This window comes from Nannospalax galili, unplaced genomic scaffold, assembly GCF_000622305.1.
Source record: "Nannospalax galili isolate Female #2095 unplaced genomic scaffold, S.galili_v1.0 scaffold267, whole genome shotgun sequence".
Lineage (NCBI taxonomy): Eukaryota > Metazoa > Chordata > Mammalia > Rodentia > Spalacidae > Nannospalax > Nannospalax galili.
The window spans coordinates 2,112,436-2,139,228 of NW_008357518.1; the positions used below are offsets into that span (position 1 = coordinate 2,112,436).

At 41.1% G+C, this 26,793-nt stretch overlaps 1 protein-coding gene across 1 annotated transcript in view; it reads right to left on the bottom strand.

Moving 5' to 3' along the window:
• The window catches only part of Myo16 (myosin XVI), a 497,779-nt gene that overhangs the window by 412,539 nt on the left and 58,447 nt on the right, over positions 1 to 26,793 (bottom strand). The gene's annotated exons all lie outside the window — the stretch shown is intronic.

Below are 26,793 nucleotides of genomic sequence, written 5' to 3' on the forward strand. Positions count from 1 at the left end.
TAATTAGAAGAAGCATTTCATTACAACAGCATTGACATATTCAATAACAATTTCCAGAGCTAAGCTATATCTCTTTCAAAATTGGCTGTAAATTTTTAGGTTTATAGCTGAATTAATACAGTTATACAATATTGTACTCAGTATAAACCCTATAAGACATAAAATTAAATGAGGTTTTAACATTTAAAAAAGATCTCCATTTCATTTTAAAATATATTGTTTCATACAGAAAAACTCATTTTTAATGCAATTAACACTTAGATGTTTGAACATGAGTCTTTATTCTCTATAATTCTGATTATTACTAGTCACAGTCTGTGAACTAGATAAGGCAGGACTAACAGACTGGCAGGATGAAAAGCCAGTTTGGAGAGAGTCCAGCAATAACTGGCAAACAACTAGGGACAACAAGTACTGGCAACTTTTCTAAAGAATTCTATAAACTGGAGTAGAGAAATGGGGTTTGGGGTTTCTAAATAAACTTATTTCTACCAGATTAATAGTTTTGGCATATGTACATTCATTAAATACTGAAAAATACAATAAAATGTAAGCATACATACATTTTACAACACAAAAACATAAACACCTCCAAGTATATAATGCAACACATGTGACAAACGCTGCTGCCAAAAATCAGCTGGAATTAGAGTTAATAAGCTGATCGTGCACATCAGAGAATACAAAGGTATACTTAAGGGTCATGAACTTTGTAGGAGTAGGAAAAGCAAGACCCAGGAGAAAATCTAAAGGAAGATTCATATCCACATAGGAGTGGGAAGATGGAGAGGATGTTTAGCATCTCTACAGGCTGTGAAGAGCAAGGGATAAGGGTGTTAAAATGCAGGAAATGAAGCAGGAAGTTATGGGGTACAGTAGGGAGAGAGGACAGGAAGGACTGAAGCTGAAAAATATAACTGAAGATCAGTTTTTTTTTCAATTTTGAAAAAGACAGTCTTTTCCTTAGACTACTGAGCAAAAGAGGAAAGACTTCCACAAGTCACTTCTGGAAGATACAGTAATCCGAGTGACTCTTTTTTTCAATCTGTCCTTTATTTATTGGAACATAGAGACAGAACAAGATCATGAGGAGATGAGGGAGATAACTTCAATATTATACTCTGTCAATAGCCTAGCACTTTGTCTTCCCAAATTATAGTTAATTAAAGTAATCAAAATATGTTCATTTAGTTTCCTCCTTCTGATTCGCAAAGATGTTAATGATATACCCATGAAATAGAATATACAAGCAGTATCAATGCAAGTAAAACTTTTACTGATTCTAAGTAACTATGAAATGACTATCCTAAGACTTTTTCTCAATGTAACTTCTTCGCAAACTTAAAATTTTTGTGTATTTTATGCAAGATCATTAGAAGGCATATTATTGTGTCTTTTAGGTTAGCATGTTACATTTTCATAACTCACTGAAATAAAATTTGTGGACTATCCTAATTAAAACAAAAGAAAACAAACAAACAAACAAAAAAAATGAACAAAACTATCTCTGAGGTGAAAGCCCAGAGCTGCTCTGGCATCCCCACAGCAAGCTTCACGCTTGCTAAACAGAAAGGTAAAGAGAAAATTTACACTCATGAACTATAATCCCGGGAGCTAGCTGGAGTGGCATTTGAATCAATGAATGGTCAGAATATAATTAAAGGTCAGACATCCAATTAAAAGATAGTTCCACAAGGAAGCCTATAGAGGGTTTCTGAGAAAAATCTAAGCAAAGGAATCATGGATAGAGAACGGTGAGGAGCCCACGTGGTCCGGTAAAAGCAGCCTGACCTCACGTCACTTGGGTTGCGTTTCCAAGAAAGCCCGGCATGTCCTGCGCATGAAGGTTTTGTGTGCACCACACGTAGATACTTGGCAAATGCTTATTGACTAAACCCTTACAGGAAACCAGCCAGAAGGAGCCCACGTGGTCCGGTAAAAGCAGCCTGACCTCACGTCCCTTGGGTTGCGTTTCCAAGAAAGCCCGGCATGTCCTGCGCATGAAGGTTTTTGTGTGCACCACATGTAGATACTTGGCAAATGCTTATTGACTAAACCCTTACAGGAAACCAGCCAGTGCCCCCAAACTCATTAATCATTCATTTAATTATTGTGTAGAAGCAGTCCATTTACTTTGTAAAAAGCACATTTAACTAATCTGAAGAATATGTGCCAGCTCTGAGAAAATGCAACCTTTTCCAGGGTGGTTCATTATCAAATTTAAAATGTGGGCAGCTGATATTTTCTGTCTCTTAGTGTTCACACTAATGGCCTGAATGTATAATTCCTCTCTGGCGATTTAAGGTGTGTCTTCTCTCTTTAGTTTAAAATAATAGCTCATTGTGGTGCTCACTGCCAAGCCAGATGGCCTGAGTTTGATCCCTGGAACCCACATAGTGAAAGAAGAAAATCACCTCACACAAGTTGCCCTCTGACCTCCACAAGCATGTGTGCTGTGACACACTTGTATGCACTGTGCACACATACACATAACAAATAAATAGATAATCAATCAATCAATCAATCAATCAACCAATCAATCAATCAATCAATGTATGCTGGAAGGAATAAAATATTTTATTCAAATTTTAAATCTTCCATTCAATAAAATTTATATGTGTATGAAGAGGAAATTATAGAAAATTTTAATTTGTTCTTTATCCTTGGGGGCAGAACAGTTTGTATTCCATGTGTGACTGGCTAATATCTGCCATAATTATGGCAGCCATGTTGCCCCAGGAGGGTCTCAAAGCCTTTTCCCTTTGAAGTTCACAACAATGCAAGCTTCTGGTCTTCCTTCTAAATCTGGCATCGCTATGTGCATCTTCCCGGCAGCCTCCTGCTTCTCTAACGATCTTTAATTGGCTTCCTTTGGGTCCGTTTGCAAATACTCTTTCCATTTTTAGACTTCACATTTCCAAGGTTGATCTGATTTCCTCCATGTTTCTGTTGCGTTGCTCATGTAAATAGGACTTTTCTGTGTTTGTACCAGGACAGGCTACTCCTGGACTTCTCCCCACTACAGGGTGTTCTCTAGGAACCTTGATGTCAACATGTCCAGAACAGATGCATGCCTTCTCACATTCAGTTTCTATATTGGTGTTTGCTGTTATAAATAGTACAAATTTCTCTAAACTATGCAGTTGGCATGATCCTTAAATCCCATTCTTCTTGGCTGCAAATGTGTAGACTGTAAACATTACTGTAGATTCAATCTATAAAATATGTCAATATTATTTCCTCCACTCCCATCTTTAACTCCACAATGCCTTCCAGGGTCTATGTGATGTGTCCGCTGACTTCCTCCATGCTGAGGCCCAGGGCTGTTTGCATAGGCCAGGCTCAGGATCCAACATTTCAACCTCAGAGTTTCACTCACCTACCCTATCACTGCACACACTAGAAGCTGTGATACTGTGGAATATGTGCAAAACGTGCAGAGATATTTTATGATAACATTCTGACCAAAGAATTAGTATACCCTGAGGAGGTTCTGTGGTTCTGTGCCGCTGCCAATACTTGCTGAAGCAAGCACAGAAGTTGCATGTAGCAGAGCCTCAATAGAGAATGTGCCACATGAATGAGCAATTTGCTGTTTGCAGTGTTGAGGACTGAACCCATGGCCTTGTGCATGCTGGGTAAGTTAGCTGCCATTAGCTATGTCACCAACTGCTTTTTACAAAAATCTGGTCTGAGACAGGTTTTAAGTTGCCCATACTTGTTTTGGAAACTCGGTGTTCCCTGGGCCAGCTTAAACAACACTTAATGTCCAACCCCTAGTTCCTTTGAATGCTCCCTTGGCTTGTGACAACCTGTTATTCTCAGGTAAGGTTGCTAGGGTGGGTTAAGAAGGTGAAGAGGTCACCTTCATCATGCTGATACTTTTCCAGAAGAATCCAATTACATTTTCAAAGTGATCCCAGTGGATTTCAGCTCAGAAGGAAGACCACAGTTACGGAAATGGCAGCAGCACTGGGGGTAAATGTGAGCTTTGGTGATAACCTAGTCCCATACGTTCCTACCCTGTGATTTTTCTGATCATGAACACCTGAGAATGGTGCTGTTAAGGTCAAGCATGGTCTCACCTTGAGAAGAGACCCAGTTATGTTCCCACAGAATGCATTGCAGAGTCCATAGTGGCCCTGGGACTTCTCAGAGCTAGCTGGCTTCCTTTCCTACACCTCTTCCTAATCACAGAGTGAAACTCTCCAACAAACTATTCACTATTTATTTTATCTGCCCATTAAACTCTACTCAGATGGTCAGAGTGCAAAAAACATAAATCTGAGTTTCTTTTCTCTTTGTACAGGCTATACTGTCCAGTCAACTTTGCTGTGTGTTTTATGGCATGTTGTGTTGGTGAGAGGTTTAAGAGCCCCCTGGTCAATTCTGTGTGACAGACTTGTGTTCTCTATATAAGGAATCATAGCCCTGTAACATGTCTGTTTGTTGGGAGGCACCAGGGTAATATGGAGACCATCTTGTCCAAATGTTCTGTGCAGAGCTGGGTCCGAAATTAGCTCCAGGCACAATCTGTAAAGAGGTCAGTGGGATAAGAGTCTCCTGAGATTCTCTGATACACTCTTCTCTACTATTGCTTTATTTGCTGGTTTAGTTATTAAAGACCAGCCTAGGGCATAGTCTCATTGTGGATGAGGCATCAGGCACAGATGCTATGGACTGAGGAGGCAGCGGTAGGACCCACAGTGTCCGACTCTGAGAAACAGGCGCAGGCTGAAACGGCAGCAAGCTGGGATCTTTTAATATCAGGATAAGTCTGTGTTGGATAGTCCCGCCAATGTTCCTCTTTTGTTTTGTGTTTCCCTGCAAGTTTATCTAACTTCTGCTGCAAAATTTACACGTTGCTCATATCATCAAATGCCTCTCTCGATCCTGTTATTTACATAAATTAAAACTACGGATTCATTCCGTGTCTGCTGCTGTTTGAATTGATAGAAAATGCTTAATCATAGCTTGTTTCCTTTGGCATGGTTTTAACATTTCTTCATTGACTGCTTGATGTTAAAAACAACTGTGTATTTTCTAGATATAGTCTATATGTTTGCATTTTCACCTGACTTATATATAGTACTTAGACTTTTAAGGACTTTACTAAAAGTGTTACTTAAAGAGTCCAAAGGCTTTTCTACTAAAATGCTCCAAAGTATGCTTTTGCTTGTGTTCTGTAAGAGTTGGATTCGTCTACATCTGAGATTTCTCAAACTTTGCAACATTGATGCATTCATACACGACCCACTACCCACTAATTTTCTACCTCAGGTTTCAAGTAAGAGAAGTCATTGTTTTTTCCTGAGTTGTGTTGTGACTTGTCAAAGATTTAACACACAGAACATACTGACACATGTACACAAGACATGGTATGAATGATATGAAAAGACAGTGTGTGCATTCTGTGAGACAGAAATTCGTGCTCCGTCCGCACAAAGGCCAGTGATACTATTTTTACTTTAACATGGAATTCTGAAATTCTGTGGGAGAATGCCTGTTCTTCTTGTTCAGCCCCCAGGGCAGAAGTCTCCGGAAGGTTTCAGAGTTACTATATTCATTGAGAGACTCTCGTCTACAAAAATCTGTCACTGTGTTTTCCACTTGGCAAGGTCTAGCTCAAGCTTTCTAAATTAAATAATTTAAGACGGCGAAGATTTCATCACATCTTGATTGAGCATGATGAAATAGCTAACATATAAATTATCCAACACCATATTTCTATTAATATTAAAATACCCGAATATGGCAGTTGTAACATATATAATATTGGAAAGGAATAAGGATGCCAAGACTCCCAAATGAAGAAAGGATTTTACATTAAGCTTTGATGAGGGATGTGCACTGAGCTGGGTCTCACATCTCTGAGCCCCACATAATGAAGGCATCTTGGCACTATTCTGATATTGCAATGTAGTTTTCAAATATGCTTGAAGATCAAATGTTTCAGTAAATTTAAGTGTACAGGAATGCTTGACTCCGTGCTTGACTTAATAAGCTTGACTTATTAAGAGGTGTCCTCCTTAACTCCCTAGGATGAGCTTCGAGTTGAGTGAGAACAAACCATCTTCCACATCTGAGAGGGAGTGTGACCCAGGTCTGCTCCTGTGGTGGAGTCAGAGTAGCTTTGAGGATCAGAGTCAGAGACTCACTTCTCCACCCCTCACATGCACAGGGCATCTTTCCCTATCTCAGCCCTCTAGCCAGGATTTCACCAAACTCCAGCAAGCTGATGGAGGATGGAGTGCTTTCACTAACAGTGATATCTCATTGGAAGTGTTTCCCTGAGAATCATTGGTTGTCAAACATGTTCTGCAAACTATCCTCTCCTTGACATACCTATGTAGAATGAATGTGATGGCTCTGACCACTGACTTACAGGAAATAAAATTCAACTTGAACCAAGAGACAACCTGCAGTCACTGTGAGTCTGAGCTACTTTAACACAATAGATGGAGAGGCTTATAAACAATGAAAGTCATGTCTCACCATTCTAGAATCTGGTTCTAAATCCAAGACACAGACAGAGATGGTACTTTGTGAGGGCTCAACAGCTTGCAGGTGTTTTGTTCTACTGTGCCCTCACAAGGTAGAAGAGGCTGAGAGTTCTGCACAGTATCCTAAGGGCATCAGTCTTAACAACGGAGCCTCTATCCTCATGATCTACACATGGCCTCAAATTCCTCACCTGCTGCCACCATTAGTTTGGGTGGTAGGATTCCAACATGTGCATTTTAGAGGACACACACTTTCAGAGCACAGCATCGAATCTTCCAATTACCTAGGTACTGGAAAGACTGAGCTATGGGATCTCCCTTGGGTTAAGTGGTTAAGCCGTCATGTTGTCTGTCTAGTGAATATACAATGACAGTAAATCTAAAACACAATCATACTTTAAATCTGGCTTTGTCAAGAAGACACTTGTATGACATTAAGACCTTAGACGTCAAGTATTTCTGATATATCTGTGCCTCCAAACCTTCAATTATGGCCTAGAAGTGCCAATCCTAAATTATTGAAAAGAATGGAACATGAGGAAGATAATCTGAAGTTAAAAACTTCAAATCACTGCTCTTACTGTGAATTTATCACAGGAAACAATATGCTCAGGAGTGAGTAGTTACTTAATCAATATTTCTATGTATTATTACAGAATTTTCTTAGTAATAAATAATTGTGTTAAAATGCTTTTATCTTACGAGTCTTGCCAAAGTGTGTACCTTTTTTTCTAATAGATGGTATTTACTTTTTAAAAAGATTTATATTTTATTTTTAATGATATGCATGTGTGTGCCTGTGTGTAGGTATGTGCATGTGAGTGCAGTGCCCATGGAGGTTAGAAGGGGCGTCCGATCCCCTGGAGATGCAGTTAAAACCAATTGTGATCCACTTGATGTGGTGTTAGGAACTGAACTCGGGTCCTCTGGAAAAGCAGTAAGCACTCTTAACCACTGAGTCATTTCTCTAGCCCTGGTATTTGCTTTTGTAATTTAGATGTTTCTAGGAACTTCTGAAGTGAATATTAAAAATTAAATCCATTTTTAAACATGGCAACCACTGTTTTAGAAACTTGAAATAATTTCTAAATCAATTGTTGTTAAATCTTGTTTCAACATCCTCACAGTATTTTTTAAAGGAATAGACAAAATACATTATGAACATTTTAGTAGAGCCTTGAAAGTTCTTATAAGTCATACCATAGGATGGTTGGCAGAATAGTACAGGAAGCATAATATTACAGCAAAATGCTGCTGAATTTCATTGTGTATTTTCCTGGACTGAGGAATCCACAGTCCATAACCATCATGCTGACCAGTAATCTGCCAGACTTATTCCAGTCCTCCTGACCACTACCGTGTCCTAGACCCAGCTTGGCCTTAGCAATTCTTTTGTTGCATGTGCACATTCATGTGTGAAGAGGTGTGCATGTGCAGGTCAGAGGACAACCATGGGTTGCTGCTGTCATTGCTCAAGCACTGTCCACTTCTTGTTTTTGGTTTGAGATAGGCTCTCTCTCTAGACCTGGAACAGCCTACCCAGTAAGCTAGGCTGGCTAGCCAGAGTGCACCAGGGATCCTTCTGCCTCCACCACATCTGGCCTTTTATGTGCATGCTGAAGATTGAACTCGGGTTCTCAGGCTTGACAGACAGGCACTTCAGCCTTTAAGCAATCATCCCAGCCCTGTAAACTTGGCAAGTCTAACAGCACCCATCTGATCCTCCTGTCTCGTTACTCCTGTATCAAGGCAAATCTCATACAAACCCCTATGTAGCTCTGTGTCCTGCTGACCCTCACCGAATGGGTTCAACACTGGTTGTTCCCCAGACCTCCTTCCCATCAGGGGCTTCCTGCAGTCTGTTCAACTGTCTAGAATGTTCTTCCTGCTCCATCTGTTAATACATCTATATCTTTCTTCACGTCTCATCCGACTGACACACAAGTGGATGCTTCTCAAATCTTCTCTGCCACAAGTGCTCGGCTCCCCGTGCCTGGGTTTGGACAAAGTCTTATACTCTCCCTCATGGTTAGCATGTATTCTGAAGAGAACAAACTCACTGACAGAAATTTCTTGATCCTGTCCATCACTCAGCATCCTGCAGATCTGATGCTAATCAGCTTTCCCCTGGGATTCTACAATAGCTACTCAGCTGAAATTACTCAGCGTATGTGTAAAACTCATGGTTCTTAAAAGCAAACTCCATTTACTTACAATCCATGCTATTGCTGAATTCGGAGAACACCAATCTGTTTCACACTGTAGTGTTTACTCTCCACCTATGACACAGTGTGGATGTGCTGCTCCATTTTTCAACTAATCCGGCTCCTCTGAACCACACAGCATCTGGTTTACTGGCTGTGTCATTCAAGCATCTAAGTCCTGCCTTCCTGGGAATGAGACTCCCCCTTCTCCTAGGACTTTACAACTGCAGCCCTTTACAATGTGCAGTCCAGCCCTGCACATTGCACTCCACATCCACAGCAGAGCCTCTGTCTTCTCTTTCTTTTCTTTCACTTCTCTACCCCCACTGCAGGACCACCTACACAGAGGGTGCCTTCCACATGAAAGCCGCACCACGTCGTGGGATTCCCATTCCAGGAGAAACACATGGGGTAGATGGCTCATTGCTTAAAATTGACCTTTGAGTTACAACCATGGGAACAAAACCAGAGAGGGGGATGAAGCTCAGGAGAAGTACTACATGATTTCATGACTTCCACCATTATATGGTGAATTCCAGGCATGGTTGGTTCCGTGCTGGTAGTCCAGGTGCCAAGCTGAATTACTGCAGGGCACATGGCACACAGACCTTCTCAGTTATAATCTTCACTTCCTATTTTTTTGAACCTTGCTAAGATTGTATTACTAGGAACATCTAAAAGATCCGTGGTCAGTCACTTCATCTAATGGCTGTGCTAGAGCAGGGAGGTATGGTTAGTGCCTTACCTAAAATTCTGGGAGTGTCTCTGCTTAAATCCCCTAGTGTACCCAGAGCCAGCTTCATCAACATCCACATCAGTTTCCATTTAATTTATTCGATTTCAACTCATGGAGGAAAGAAAGTTGATAACTATATTTTATTGGAAACACAGATCTCTTAATTTATGAAGTGATAATCATTTAAGTATGAGGAAGTGGAAACAGTTTAAGTTGCCTAAAAGATTCCTGAAAGTATTATCACACCTAAATATGGAGTACCATGCATCCAATATATTCCTGTTCAGATAAAATGTTTTAAAACATGGAAAATTATTCAGGAAATTATGTGAACTAAACTTCTCTGAAAAATAAGCAATAAGTACATGTATGAATCCAAGTATGAGGTATATTCTACACACACACACACACACACACACACACACACACACACACACATTCAGAACCTGTACATACAGCCCTGAGGGTTCACTTCTGCCTTTAGACCAAGAACAATTCCTTTTGTGCGTTTTTCACTTTTGCCATCCATTTCCTATATGAATACAGGTGACTACTGTGTTCAGAACCATTCACTAGAAGTTTTGTTCATGTTTAAAAACAGTGCCCCATATGTCAATGCAGTGTTTCTCCAGAAAGCAGGCATGTCAGTGAGCCAATTCATTCTTCAGCATTGGCTAGTCTTAGCTCAGAGACAGTTGTTTCCCCTCCCTGAGCCATTTCTTAAACACCCACTACTTCCCCTGCATGCAGCTCCATAAAAAGGCCTGCCAACCACTGTTCTTCCAGAATACCCCACCCTAAGAGAAATCACTATTGACTTCATTACTGAAAACTATTCACTTACAAATGCACATCCTGCCCAAGATGACAGTGTGCGGTCCACAGATGTCTCCGTACACCGGCACCACTGACTGAAGCTGGCGAACTCTCAACACAGTCCCCCTCTGTTAAATGTCTGTGCTGAAATCCTCATTCCCACAGGTAGTAGAATTTGAGGGCGTTGCCTCCATCAGCTAATTACCACTTTGTAGGCGCATCCTTGGGGCCCAAGGGAAGTTATTTCCCAAAGTGCACCTGACAAGGGTGTGCAGGCTACAGAGAACTCCCAAACAAGTTTCCATATGTCCTTATAATTCAAAACAAATGAGCATTCAGCATCCTACCTTGAATCAATTCCCCCTTCGAAATCCACTCTGGTTCACTAACAGCATTGTCATGATTAAAAGCGCCTGTAGGACCTGCTTAATGCTTCTAATTATAACTCATTACAGCTCGCAAAGAAAGGAGCCCCCCCTCCCTCCCTCCCTCTCTCCTTTTCCTTTCATTTCTTCCTCTTTCTTACAGTCCCCTCTCCCTTCTCACTCTCTTCTTTGAAACAAGGTCTCCCTCTATTTCCTGGGCTGGCCTCTTCTGAGTTCTGGCATTAGAGGTGAGGCCCACTAAACTCAAATAAGACCACTTCTAATTAACACAAAATTATGCTCTTGCAAAGCATCGGTCTTACACAGGTGTACACACACATGCCTATGTGTGATGGATTTCGTTGTTAGTGTCTCTCTTGCCCCTAGGCATGCTGTGCATCTATCACGACGTATCCAGCCTTGTGACAACCTTAATGTTTCTGACATACAATGAAATTAAATCTGTCTTTCATGATCATTTCCTCCATAACTGAAAGTCATGCACTGTCTGAAAATACAATGAACATCTGTAACTTCACAGGAGCATTAATTGTGTAAGCTCTCTTAGGGGCCATGGGTTAGGGAAATCCCTCTGGCCATTTTTCCTAGTTCCGAAAGACTGTAACATTTTCACTTATAAAATTACCACAGAGTCTTGCTAATTCTGTCCTTGTAACTACCTCATGAAATTGACTCTAACCTTTGTAAGACTTCTCCGCTGACAAATAGCTTTGCCTGAACATAATGTGCAATTTTGTGGGGGGATCTTTTATACAGGAAAACCTACTACAGCTACTTTCATAGGATTTGAAAATATATAACAGACAATTTACTACTAGAATATTATTTTCAAACTTCAATGAACAATTTTTCTTTAATCTATGAATACATTTATTATTTTTATATGTATATATATACATAGGTATATAGCATATTTATATATTTATAATTTCTGTTGGAAACTCTTGTTTTATTTTCTCATACACTAGATTTTTATTTTTATTTTTTGCTATTGTATATATAGAATAGAATCATTGTGACAATACCACGGAGTGTTCCCACATACATGGTTCCCAGCTCATTATGATGTGTACTTGGGACAGTTAGTAAGCTGCTGTGGATGATTATCTTTGGCTGGAGTCACAGCATCTGGAACTTCCCCAGCTCCAGGCCTGTCTTTAGTCTTCTCATGGACCCTTATAAGCGTGCTCTTAATCATTAGTCTCACCTCCTTGGGTTCTTTTGGTTGTGATTGCTTGTCAGATTTCCACTTGGTTTTTTCTGTAATCTTGACAAATATGAGCTAGACTCTGAGGTGTTTCACACAATGACCCTCCACTGGAGTCCACATGATGCTTTTCTTGTGCCATTCTAGGCTCCTATGTTTTAGCAGACCACCAAGGAGGTAGATGCCTTTCATATGTGTGTATATATAACCCATGGAGTCCATTTAGCATCAATCATATATGCACGTGCTTAGTGCTGACCATTTGGGATTGGATCACCTATAAGGGGGTTTCTCCAGGAGAAAACTGATTCTTATGTTACTGTAACTTGCGTGACATTCCATTAAGATTACTTTAAGTTGAGTATGGTGGTACATGCCTTTAGTCCAGCACTTGGAAAGTAGAGGCAGGCAGATCTCTGGGAGATTGAGGCCAGCCTCGTCTACAGAGCAGGTTCTATCTAGGCCAGTTGGGTTTACAGGGAGACCCTGTCTCAAAGAGACCAAAACCAAAAAATTAGTTTGTTCAAATTGTTCCAGCTTGTGCCAGTCATTTCTGACAAGGTCTCAGTCCCTCCCTCCCTCCTTCCCTCCCTCCCTTCCTCTCTCTCTCCCTCTTTCCCATTCATGCTTGACCTCAGGACTCTAAAGATAATGGAAGCTCTGTCTTGCACAGTGCCTATACTTAGGCATCTCCCTTTTCTATTTTACTCATTTTATAAAAGGAAACCCTGTTGCTGTCATGCAGAAAACACACTGTTGATTACTTCAGGTTTGAAGTTAGCTATTTTAATTGCAGCTTTGGTGTCTAATTGATTTTATTCACTGTTTCCCTTATGTTAAAATTTGTTTATTTGTGGTCTCATTTTTATTAATTTTTTCTGCTTAATTTAGGCTTAAAGTGCACCTTTCATTAATTTCCTAAATGACAACTGTAATCACTAGTTTTACAAATTTCTTCTATTCTTGAATCTGCACCTAATGTTTAATATTACTTTAAACATCATTTTTGCTGGATCATATGTGTATATTTAGGGAGAGAGAGAGAGAGAGAGAGAGAGAGAGAGAGAGAGAGAGAGAGAGAGAGAGAGAAGAAGTTTATTTGTATTTTCATCTTGTTTAGTTCAAAGTATATTTCACTTGTTCTTGAGACTTCTTTGCCTTATGTGTAATTCTGAAGTCTCTTGTTTAATCTCCGAATAGTTGAAGATCCTCTGCACTGCAACCTTCGCTCCATGTGCTGACAATAGAACTTAAGGCTCATTTTGTTACTGATTTCAGATTAACTCCATTGCAGTCTGAGAACATATTTTCTATGTTTGTTCTATTTTGAAACTGATAAGGAGACAGTCTATTTTTGACAGAATTAGTCCATGTGAGATTGGGAGGGAATGTGTTTTTTTTCCTGTGGTTCACTAAAATATTCTAGAATTGTAAATGTATCCAAGTCAACTTACCAGGCATGGTAGACCATGCCTGTAGTTCCAGGACTTTGAAGACTGAAGCAGGATTATCACAAGTTAAAAGTTAGCCTGTCCTACATGCTGTAGAGTATAGGATGAGACTCCTATATGGAACCTTACCTACCCAGGCTTAGGGAACCATTGTAGAAAAGAAGGTGGAAAGATTGTAAGAACCAGGGCTGGTTCATGAACACAGGGAGGTGGAGGCTTCCAGGCCACTGGAGGCTTTCTCATGTGAGCCTGTGGCATCAGTGGCATTGAGCACAGGACCCATGTCAGTTCAATTAAACAAGGGCCCAAAGGGGAGGTGAGAAATAGGTGGTGGGCCAGCACTAGATTGAGAACTATTTGAGACTGATTGCTGCTGGGTAAGAGAGAGTATGACTTACATATGACCAGTGGATGGGCTGACTAGACTCCAGTGGACACATATACACTGAAGGACATTTGGGTACAAACACCTGAATGAATAGGACTCAGCATGGATGGCAGAGTGCATAGAGTTTGATGGGAAGATAGGGGGAGGCATAGATGAAGGAGGGGGTCTGGATTTGAGTGGGAAATGTTGTATGAAATTTAAAAAGCTCAATAAAAAATGAAAAGTAAAAAGTTGGCCTGTACCTCATAGCAACACCTCTCTCAAATACCACTGCGGGGAGGGAGAGAATGCACACACAAAAATGTGTGTGTGTGTGTGTGTGTGTGTGTGTGTGTGTGTGTTTAATTCTTGTCTAACTGATTCACTAGTTCCTGGAAAAAAAGGGTATTAAAGACTTAAAGACTATAATTATAATAGTGAAGTTGACTACATTTCTTATTTTGTTCCGTGACATTTTGCTTCAGACATTATTACACTATCCTTGGATTTATACATATTAAGAATTTGTGTTTTAAATAAAGGTTATACAAAAAGAATTTTTTTCTTCTCATATAAGTGGCCTCATTTCTTGTAATATATTCCTTCTTCTGAAGTCTGCATTGCATGAAATCAGCAGAGCTACTTCATAATTCCTTTGATTAATTTTGGCATGGTAAAGTAGTGTTCATTTTTAATCCATCTCTTTATATTAAACGTGGGTTTCTCACAGGCCACATGGAATATTTTACATTTGTTTACTTACTTTTTGTGTACCTGTATAGGTGTGCTCATGCCACAGTGTGCACGTGGAGTTCAGACAACAATGCACAGGAGTTGGTTGTCTCCTCCTACCATGTGGGTTCTGGATCTTGAGGTTTGCCTCAGGGTACTTTTACCCACTGAGTCATTTTGCTCTTCTGAATCTTGCATTTTTATGCATTATGGCAATTTGTGTATCATAACTGGCCTATTTCAACCACTCACATTTAGAGCAGTTTTTTATGTCATTGCAGTAATGCAACTGTCACTATTTTCTATTCATCACATTGGCTTTTTGTTTCCATTTTTCTGTTTTTCTACCTTCATTGATTTGAGCATAGTATATGATTCCATTTTATATCCTTTGTTTGCCTGACCATTCCACTTATTTTTGAAAGTACATGACTGCTCTACAATTTTCAATGTGGTGTTGGTGCATGACACTATTCCTAGAGAGACATGAGCAAACGTCTATTCAGTTAGGAAGTTACTGGAATTACTGGAGTTACTTACAGGACTGAGTGAGGGGTTACTGACAGGAGCAGAAAAGATTATAGACAGTCACATCACCAAGTCACCACATGTGTGACAGCTTGTAAAAGAAGGAAACCTGGACTGTACTGCACAGCCTGCAGACGGTTCAACAAGTTGAAGGAAAAATGTGTTCCTGGCAGCACAGCTTGTCTGAGGAGCGTGTCTCAGCAGTTCTCACTGCTTATGTAAGCATGGGGTGGGAGGGTCCTGGTGCATCAGGTCAGTTTCAGGGACTTCCTGAAACCGCTACATTATTTACTTCCTGAGTTTAAAGAACTTTCCTGCAGGATGGAACGTTTTACCGCCCTTTAGAATATTCCGTGTTTAAAAAATATTTTATTATTTCTATTTTTGTGTTTGAGTGCTGTGTCTACATATATAGAAGTGTACCACATGCATGCAATGGCCAAGGAGGTCAGAAGAGGGTGTTGGATTCCTTGGAACTGGAGTTATGAATGGTTGTTGGCTGCTGTGTGGTTACTGGGAGCCGAACCTGGGTCCTCTGCAAGAGCAGCCAGTGCTCTTAGCCACTGATTTATCTCCCCAGCTCCTCCAAATATTCTGTGTTTTAATAAGCTTCCCTCCACAGTGAAAGGCTCTATCTCAGAGGAAATTGTTTCACAGCATGGTGTGTGTGTGTGTTTGTGTGTGTGTGTGTGTGTGTGTGTGTGTGTATTTATATGGTGCTGGAGGTTGAACCCAGGGCCTTGTCCAATGATAGCACATACTCTACCTCTAAGTTACATACCAGTGTGTAGGCTACCCGTTTTAAACTAATTCAAGTACATTTTCAGATGATGTTGAACTACTTCTTATATGGTGGAGATACATAGTAACACAGTATTTCAGATTCCTCCTTCTAGTACCTGATGATATGCTCATATATCACACTTGTCCCAAGTCTGTCATCACACAAAGGCAGTTATTACTATGACGATGATGGTTAACTTTCTGGCACACATAGACTAAGAAAAACTAATATTGTGTGGGGCTTCAAAAATTTACAAGATTACATGGGCCATTTTCATGAAAGTATATCATGTACTTTGAAGATATTCCCCTCCCCACAGGCTAGCACCCTCTGCCCATCAGTCTCCTCTGTTCCACAGACAATTTCACTTTAAATTTCAAGTCATGAGTACATATATGACTTTGGGTAACTCTAAAGTCTAGGACATACAAAATTGAGAAATATATATATATTCCTTTTTATATATATTGAAATGTGTGTGTGTAATGTGTATACATGCATGTGTTTGTCCACCTGCTTGAGACAGGCTCTCTGTACTGTGTTCACCAGGCAAGCTGGTGACAATTCTGAGATTCTCCTGCCTCCACCTCCTCTCTTGCCATGGGAACACTGAGCTCACAGGAATACCACCACACCTGAATGCACCTAGGTTCTAGGGCTCTGAACTCCATTCTCGTGCTTTAGCCACTGAGAGGCACCTTTGAAGCCTGAAAACAGGCAATATTTCTCCTTGAAACTGATTTAAGTTTCTTAATCAGATTATCTCAAGTTGGTGGGGTTTTTGCCCTAAGAACATATGTTCATCAAGGTCCAGTGTCCATGCAGATCAAAGCTGAGCATTTCATTCTCCTTCTCCTGGAACAACTTCTTTTAATATTTCATGCAGGACAGAAGAGATGGCTCAGCGATAATGAGCACTGGCTGCTCTTGCAGAGGACCTGGGTTCAGTTCCCAGCACCCACATGGCAGCTAACAATCTCCTGTAACTCCAGTTCCAGAGGATCTGACGCCCTTTTCTGACTTCCTTGGGCAATGCATGACATAGGTGCACTAGCATGCAGGCAGTACACTCATAAACAGAAAATAAAAATAATAACGTATTTTTAAATTTTTTCTTGAAATTCAGGAGCTCTGTAGGGAGTGAATTCCTTTGGTTTTTGTTTGCCTGAGAAAAACTTTAATTCTGTTTCACACATAAGGGCAGTTCCACTGGCTTGTTGTGTTTACCACTCAGTGCTTTAAATACTTCACGCTACTCCTTTCATGGATTTTTTGAAGAAAAGTCGACTATAATCTTTATCTTTGTTCCTCTATAGGTAAAGCACATTTTTCTCACTGCCCTCTCAAAGATGTTATCTTTTTATTTGAACTTTTGCAGTTTGGTTATGACAGGCTGTGGTGTTTCTGTCTTTCTCGGTGCTCTGCCATCTACCTGGCTCTGCGGTGCGATGTCCATGTCTAATCTCAGGAAGTTCTTAGCCTAGATTACATCATGCTTTTCAGCTCTTCTCTCCTGCTCTTTCCACCACATGCCTACTGTGCTTCCCGAGGCTGTTAAGGGTTCTGACCGGCTTTGTTCTCTCTGCATTTTGGTTCAGGAAGGGCCTTTTAGCTCCCAGCTGAGGATCTTGGCTCCTCTCCCAGTCACCTCTGCTCTCCCGCAGTGACCAGCACAGGAGGTCCTCGGCTCCTTTCAAGTGATTTTTGTTTCTGTCATTTCCTTTTCCTTCATTAGAGGTCTCACCTTTCTTCTCTTGTTAGAGGTCTGTTTTCTAAGACCGTCTACTTTTCCTATTAAAATAGCATGTGAATCTTGGTTATTATAAATATCTTGGTGGCTCTAATATATGTGCCACATCGGAGACTGTGGGTCTAACATTTGAACCGCATATGGTACAGTGGATCTAATACCTGTCCCATATCTGTGTCTGTGGGTCTAACAACTCTGTCACATCTTAAGCTCTTTTTTCAATCTCTAGTCTGTGTTCTCACTGTTTCTTGACATTCCTTTTAACTTTGGGCTGAAAATCAGAGCGTACTGGTTATTAGGCACTGAGGCAAGAGACCTGCCTGGAGGGTGAGACTGTTTTTACTTGGCAAGTATGGGGGCTGTTTGGCGCTCGCTGTAGCTGTTGGATCCAGAGGCTTGCAGCTCCTCCAGTGTCCCTGTTTCTGTCTCCACCCTTGGCTTTGCCTTCCTTCAGAACGTCTTCTCTTCAGGAAGTCTGTCTTGCATCTTCACTTGTGGCCATCTGTGGCTTTCCTGGAACTCTCCTGGTGCCACTGGGAGAGAAGTAGTCAGCACACTTAGGGTTGCAGACAAGTCACACTGAGGACTATCTCTTGGCATGATGGCCTTCATAATGTCCATCTCATTGCACAGGCCTCTTCCCTTTGTTCTTAGATCCGATGAGAGGGCAGAAGAGTGTCAAATGTCATTTCTCCTAGAGACTCCGCTAGAGCTAGGAACATTTACTCACGTTCAAATTGTGCAGATTCTGTTGGCTCATGAGGATGGGGGCAGAATTCCCAGCATGTCTCATCTCACACCAGAGTTCTTATTTAATTACTTATTTCTTTTGAGATGGGGTCTCACAACATAGCTCTCATGTGCCTGGATCTTGGTACATAGACCAAGTTGGCTTCAAACTTGCAGTGATTCTCCTGCCTCTGCCTCTAAGGTGTGGACTTGTTTTTAAGAGGACATTTTATATTTTATCTTCTTTAATTTAACTTTATGTTCTTATCACTATTACTATTATGTAATAATTATCTTCATAGATTTCATTAATAGGAAGGTCTGTGTAGTAGAGTTACAAAAGTGAAATCTATGCACAAGGACTCTGACCTTTAAATACCACTAATAGAGCTTAGGAGCCAAGGCACCTTTCCTCAGATCAATGTGTGTGTGTGTGTGTGTGTGTGTGTGTGTGTGTGTGCACGTGCGTGTGGGTACCCATCAGAGGGCATCAGATCCTGAGAGCAGGAGTTATAGGTGATTGTGAGCCACCTGACAAGAGTGCTGGGAACCAAACTTAGGCCCTCTGAAGAACAGCAAGCACTCTTAACTACCGAGTTGTTTCTCCAGCCCCCACCTTGTTTTGTTTTGCAAGACACAAGCTCTCGGTCTGGAGCTCAAGTAGGCTAGGCTGACTGGCCAGTGAGCTCCAGGATCCAACTGTCTCCAAAGCCTCCTGTGAGGAGAGGACAGGAGGTGACAGTCACAGTCAGCAGCCATCTCATTGCTCTTCCACAGAAGCCCAACTGTGACAATGAGAGCCTCAGTGAGAAGGAAAGGATGTGTCTGATTGAGTTTTACTTCAGCTTTTCAGACCATCTGGGACATAACTATGGACTGAAAGGAAAATACCAGCTAAATGTTTATAAAACTAAGAGATGAAAATAGAGAAATTCACAGGAATGTGGACAGGATGTAGAGGGTTGAGCTAACATATAGAGAGCAAGGGAGACAGTGAATAACAGGAGAAATCCAGTTTGTTAATAGTAAGTTAAAGGCATTCTGAGCCAAAGACTGAAATTCCTCAGGAATCTCAAACGCAGGATCAATTCTGAGAACAAAGATGTCTGGGGTGGCCATGTGCATATAGCAGAGGTAGTCAGGTACATGGTCATATATTCTGCCCTCATCTACTCCAGACACCCAGGTATGCCTTGAACCTTCCCCATGAACATACATTCCCCAGAGAGACGTGCACCTTCTGACATAGCAAGGGCAGCCTGCCTACGTCCTCATAACCCACAGATCAGAGGTGCTAGGGAAGGTCATTTATTGCCAAAGTACAAAACATAATGTAGTAATATTTAACCCAGGAAGAGTCTCAGCAACAAGCAAGTGAAGGTTGGAAATGATTTAATTTTAGTCTATCAGTTAAAGCAACCCAACACATATTAAGTCTCATGCTCATAAATCCTTTACTATTTCAGCTATGGCAGGATTGTTCAGTTCCTGCAGTTGCCTGAGGCATCAGTTTTAATGACCTGGTTCTACCGAGTCCATCAAATCCAGCTGTAGCACATTCCTCCTCCTGGCTGAGACCTGGCTAGTATCAGAGGTCCAAGCACAGAAGGCCAAGGACTGGGAAAACCTTTCCCATAATTCTTGGAAGCCATCCCAACTGTTCTAGAATTGGACTGTGATAAAACCACTACTGAGCCTTGCTCAGCCAAGGACTCTCCTTTTACCAGCATTTCCTCCCTCAATCTCTGATTTCAAGGAGAAAACAAATCTTCAAAGTTCTCCTGAATTTACATAAAATAATAATTTAGAAATGTGCAACTTGTCCTAGAAACTTTTCAAAAAATGAAACTAATGAATTTGTGTTCTAATGTCTATTATCAATTTCTTGAAGTTATGTGTAACAGACATCCTTTGTAGTAGTTAAACAGTTTGGGAACACATAGGGGGATCAAGCCACTTCTAAAAAATTTCAATATGACTTAGTCTGAGACAGGAACACGGGTGACCACATTCCCAAATGCAAGTATCCTAGGTGGTCAACTTAATTAAATCCCCTTCAAAATAAAGAACACCAAATTAAAGCACTGTGCCTCTGGTGGTTTGAGGTGTGGTAGACTGTCAAAATGTGCTGACACCCCATGATTTTAGAACTACTCATGGTAGCAGAATCTCAGCAGCTGTGGCCACCCTGTAAAGCTCACAGCACAAGTACTGGCTGGATATACAGATGACACACCAGAGCCTTTAGTCTGAAAAGAGGCTGGAGCATCAGAAGTCCACATCCCACCATTGCATGGTCCAAAATAGCCACTGAGGACTCAGCCCACCCCTTTCCAGGAGGTAATGGACGCTTTCAAGTAATAACAGAAAGCAGAACTACCCTCAGCCTACCAGCGGGTAGGGCACACCATTGCAGCTCTGCAGGCCGGTGAGCAGAAGGACTGAGATGTCAAGGACCACTCCAAACACAGCACTTGATCAAATCAAAGGCAGTGTTCGAATGATGTGACCATGCATACAATCACACATACACATGTGCATGCCACATACCACACATACATATTCATACACACATGTGCATACCCACATATTCACATACACACACACATATTCACATACATACAACCTGAACACCAGACACACACATATACTCACACACATCACATACCAGACACACACATATTCGTACACAGATACATTTTCGCAAACACACACAGATACAAACACATATTCACATACACATCACATACCAGATACATATTAGTACACATACACACATGCACACAACATATCAGACATAAACATATAATTACACACATGCATACCACATAAGATACATACACAAACTTGATGCATACACTGAACACACACACACAATATGCCACATACACACATATGGCACTTACATACACATACATAGCAAATACAAGATATAGATACATACACACAAACACACACACACACACACAGACCACATACCCAGGTGCCTTCTCACACCACACTCACATATATATATATATATATACACACCACATACCAGACACACACGTACACATGCACACATACACACATCATTTGACTTAATAAGTATCTCATAAATCAAAAAATATTTTTTGTAGATGACTTCTCAAGATCTTAAGATGGGTTTCAAATGTACCTTGCAGCCATCTTTGGCATAATCCCATACCACTGGAGATATTTTAACCCTCTCCATCACCACAAACAAAAATCACTGTCCCTCCTCACCTCTAAGGTTTCAGGTTGAAAATGTGTCAACCATCTGCAATTCCTGCTGTTTCTGACAGGAATCCAAAACTAGCTTGGTTGTCTCTCACTAGTTAGATGAACTCTCCAAATGCTGGGCTCTCTGTATCTTTTGCTCACTACTGTACCCTGTGTCAGAGACTCAAATACTTATTTGAAAAAAACACTCCAATCCACTGGGCTTGGAAATTAGGACACTGGACATGAAGCATGAAGCCATATAAAATGGCATTTGATTCTGCAAGTAAAATCGATCTCTCTTCTGAGGTTGTTGTTAGAAATACATCTTATAGCAATTAGAAGTTCTATAACAACATATTTTATCAGCATTTATTTAAAAATTTGTTTCTATGGAGGCTGGCTGGATAGCACTGCATGAATAAGGTTACTCACACTTATTCAGTCTATTAATCAAATTTCCCCAGGGTACACTTTTATTCCTTGGATCATTTGCTCATTTTTGCCATTACTCCAGAGGAAGATGTCTTCTTACTCACTGTGTAACAGGTAGAGCACAGTCATCACTGGATTAATGAAGAGGGATAGATGGAAGGATGGGTGGATGGATGGATGGACAGGCTGACAGACAGACGGACGGATGGACAGATGGATGGATGGATGAACTGTAGTTTTCTGTCATGAGTGGGTGCTGTATAAATACACAGTGATCAATCAATCTTTACTAACTAAATGAATGAAGATATTGATCAACAAGAGAGTCTCTGAGTATGAGGAACTGGCAAGATAAACCAGTTTGTACAGTATTCTACTGTCTGAGAAAAGGGCTGTAAAGCCACGAAAATGTTCCTGACTTTACAGATTTAACTAGATCCCTTATGAAATATAAAGTTGCTATTTCCCTGTTCTGTCTTTTAAACTTAATTTATTTTTATCTTATCTGTATGATCCACATGTGTTTAAGTGCACCTGAGTCGTACACTGACTATGGAGGACAGAAGAGGGCGTCAGAGCCCCTGTGACTAGAGTTATGTGTGATTGTTAGCCTCCATGTGAGTGCTGGGATTTGAACGTGGGTCTTCTGCAAGAGCAGTCAGTGCTCTTAACTGCTGAGTCATCTTTCCTGTACTTTCCATTCTGTCTTTTAAAGCAAAGAAGACGCATATGTACTGAAGCAAGTACTTACAAATGAAGGGATGAGGGGGACGTGGAATATAAAAACTGATGAAGATGGCTACCCAGTCACCACTGTCGGATATCAGTCGTTCAGCAGCAAACCCAAGGGGGCTTCCAGAAACTGGCCTGCCATTCATTGGTCTGCCATTTTGTTCATACACTCGGCATAACACCGAGCATCTCTCCGATGCGCACAGTGGGAGGTTACTCCTCTGTTGTGCTGGAGACAATGACTGCACAAATGGCTGATTTGACACTCCTTGATGAACACTGGTCAAAGCTAGAAAAGGAATTATTGAACTACACTGTAAACTAAATCATTACAGGCAGAAGAGGTGTTTAAAGCCAACTGGCCTTTAATATCACTGAATTGTCGCCATGGGAACAAATAAAAGGAAAAGAAACTATGTCTTTTGAGGCCAAGGGGGAAAATCATTATTTAAACAATTCCATGCTCAAGATGAGGAGTGATGTTAAGTACACAGGTAACGTGCTGATAATTCCAGGAATAAATAGAAGTCAAATTCAAAGGGTAGGAGGATGAAGGGAAGGCACAGGGAGATGAAGATCTCTCTACTTCCTAAGAAATCTGGGACCGGGTCTGACAATGACATCTGATATCCCAAGTTAAGACAATAACTTGATACTTTTTCAAAGAGTCACCTTTTTTCTAAACAATAGACTGGGCACTGGATGAGTGCCATTATTTATTGAATTTTCTTAGAAGAGCCAGTTTAACCAGTGTACACAAACCTCATGTAGATTTCCTCTCTCACACAGTCTCGGGAAGTCCCAAGGAACTGGCCAACATATAACTTATTCTAATGATGGGATCTTGTATTTTGATACCTTAAGTACCAGTTTTGGTATCCAGGCTTGCTCCAAGCTTGAGTTCTAAGCCTGCTGCATTCTGTCCTCAGCATGGGGTGTGCTCTCTCCAGTCCTTGGTGGTATTCTGAAAATCATACTTTCCCTGCAGGCAAACTCTGCTCCAAGGGATTTGTCTATATTCAGGTCCATCTACTGCACATCAAGATAAGGATGTAGTCCCGTGCTGAACTCTGTTTTGTTAAGACCTGCAGCATCAATTCTGCAATGTAGTCATAGGTACCCAAGGAACATGGAGATGGCTTCTAAGGAGACCATGTGAAGAAGACAGAACCTTCCCCTGTGCCCTCTTTAGAAGATGAAACATTCTAGAATGGAGGAGGGCATGCTTGTTGGCAGAACCAGGTTCAGAAGCCTTGAGTGAGCTTAGATGATGTAATGCCCAGAACATGGAAATTCAAGAAAGCAAAGAAGAGTTTAAAAGTTCAAGCAAAGCCAACTGAATATGGATTCATGAGAACAAAACAGTCATTCTGTGTGCAGGAAAAGGTGGTGTAAAGGGCCCTTTTGTCAAATAGTTCAGTGTGATCAATAATAATTGGTCAGAAAAAATAAATGGAAACAGGTTTGGATAAGTTTGAAGTCTCCCAGCCAATATTTAGAAAGAAAGAAATCAGGGTGTAGAAAACTCACAAAAGCCAAATGGAACTTTCATCCTATTCCCTACATAAGGAAAGAAGCCCAGTCATCCAAGGCAGCCAGGGATCGAATTATCTAAGAAATGTATCGAGCAATCCAAAGGACTCAGACCCTCTGTGAAGAACACAGCCGAGGGCCCGCTGGTCTGAGCATTCTGAATGCCCCACAGCCCCTCTGTGAAGAACAATGGAAGGTCCCCTTGCTCTGAGCATAATGAAGCCTTTGCAATCTCCACTCCTCAGCATCCATCAGAAGGTGACTGTGTTCCCACTATGACTCTCAGATTACTGTTACCTTTTAGCAAATCCTGAGCCTTACGCTGTCAGCTCAGTTCCCGAGACTGTTTTGGCGAAGTTAAGATTTTGTTCTTATAAATGAGTTAAGTAGCTTTCATATCTTTCTGTATGAAGTTCTAGCCCTCCAAACTTCTATTTTTAGGTAAATGGTTGTAACTTCCTTGGCCTTTCCCTATTGATTTCATAGGGCTTCTTCTAGGATATGAAAGAAGACATTTTCAGTGATACACACCCCTACAATAAAAGAGTGCATATTCCTGGGGGGCAACCCACGGGAAACCAGATGAAATCAAACCTCTCATAAGATTAAAAAGTCAGTACTCTTAGTCTTTAATGTTAAAATGCTTCTGCTCAGTTTTTAAAATAGGGGGAGAGAGGCAATGTGCCCTGCATTGAATTGTGTCCCAGAGAAAGACTTGTTCAAACACACTGGCTAGGGCTTGTGGCTTTACTGTGACCTTAGCTGGAAATATGGTCTTTAAAGGCATAATCAGAAGGTTGAACTGCACTGCTCTGGGTGCTGAGCTCAGGGTGTGGTGTCTTTATGATGGGAAGGAGAAGGATGCAGAGATGCATGAAAAGGTCCCGTGACAGTGGGTCAGAGATGTAGGAGAAGGCCTGTGACAGTGGGTAGAGGCTGGAGCAATGGAGCTACAGTCAAGGGAGGAGGAGGCAAGGAAGGACCTTTCTTTCTCTAGTGCTCCTTAGCACTGACAGCCCTGTGCTACCTTGATTTCAGGGTTCACCCTACAGGGCTGGGAGAAGATAGGCTTCCCTTGTCTTCAGTGACCTAACAGGAGGCAGTTTATTATAGCAGGCCCAGGAGCCAGTGTGCAGAGCATGGCTCAATGGAACAGGATGCTCTCTGTTCAGTGAACTATAGTTCAACGTGAGGATTTACAATTTGGCCTGCAAGTCGCTTAACTAATGTATTTTAGCAAACCTTGCTTGTGTGTGCATTCTTAAAAGCTTACATAGGATAATGGCCATGAAAAGCCAGACACATAGTAGGAAATCACAAAGAAATGAGATGGTCGAGGCTGGAGAGATGGTTCAGTGGTTAAGAGCACTGACTGCTCTTGCCAAGGACCTGGGTTCAAATCCTGGAACTCACATGATGATTAACAACTGTCCATTAACTCCAGTTCCAGGGGATATGAAGCCCACTTCAGACCGTTGCGGGCATTTCACCACACGGGTACACTTATATACATGCAGGCAATATACTCATACACATAAAATAAAAATAATAAATAAAATATATTTAAAAAAGAGATGGTGGGCTGGGCGTGGTGGTACACACCTTTAATCTCAGCACTTGGGAAGCAAAAGCAAGTGGATCTGTGAGCTCAAAGCCAGCCTGGTCTGCATAGCCAGTTTCAAACCAGCTGGGGCTACAGGAAGATCCTGTCTCAATAAAAGGAGGAGAGTTGGAGAGTTGGCTCAGTGGTTAAGAGCAGTGGCTGCTCTTTCAGAGGACCTGGGTTCCATTCCAAGAACCCACATGACAGTTAACAACTGCTCCTAACTACAGTTCCAGGGGATATGATGTTCTCCTCTGGCCTCTGCAGGTATTGAATGATATGGGTACACTTACATGCAGGAAAAACACTCATACACATAAAACAAAAATAGATAAATAAAATATTTGAAAAGGTGGGAGTGCTGGAAAAATGGCTCAGCAGTTAAGAGTACCGGCTACTTTTGTGGAGGACCCAGGTCCAGTTCCCAACATGCACAAGGCAGCTAATAACCATTTGTAACTCCTGTTCCCAGGGGTCCAATACCCTCTTCTGGCCTCCACAGACATTGCACATGTGACACTCACGTATATGCGGGCAGAAAATTCATACAAATAAAATAAAATAAAAAGTTTTAACCAGAGTTTGAAAAAGCACACTGGAGGAAAGAATGCTTATTAGCTTAAGATTGAATGTTGGAAATCTGCTAAATGTTCCTAAGGAGGCTTTGCCTACTTCAGTACTGTGAAAGGAGAGTTCACTGGGGAAATGATCCCTGGGTGGAACATCATACCATTGACCGATCTATATGAAGAGCTTAAGCTATTGATTGCTCTATTCTACCAGGAGTACTGTTATGTTAACCTTTAACCAATTGTAATCACATATTGACCCAGCAGTTCTAAACAGATAGACCTCTGATATAGAATGCCCTTTTTTTTAAAGAGACAGAGTTTTCTTATAAAAATTAATTAATTAAACATTTTTAAAAATAAAGATGGAAGAAATGAGAGAGGATTTTCATGACGAAAGGAAGAAACACAGTCATTCTTATTTTCACATCAAAGTTGTCCAAAAATCTCGCATGGTTTCTCACAATCATTTTTAGACATAAACAGTAAAATCATTTCAAAACTAA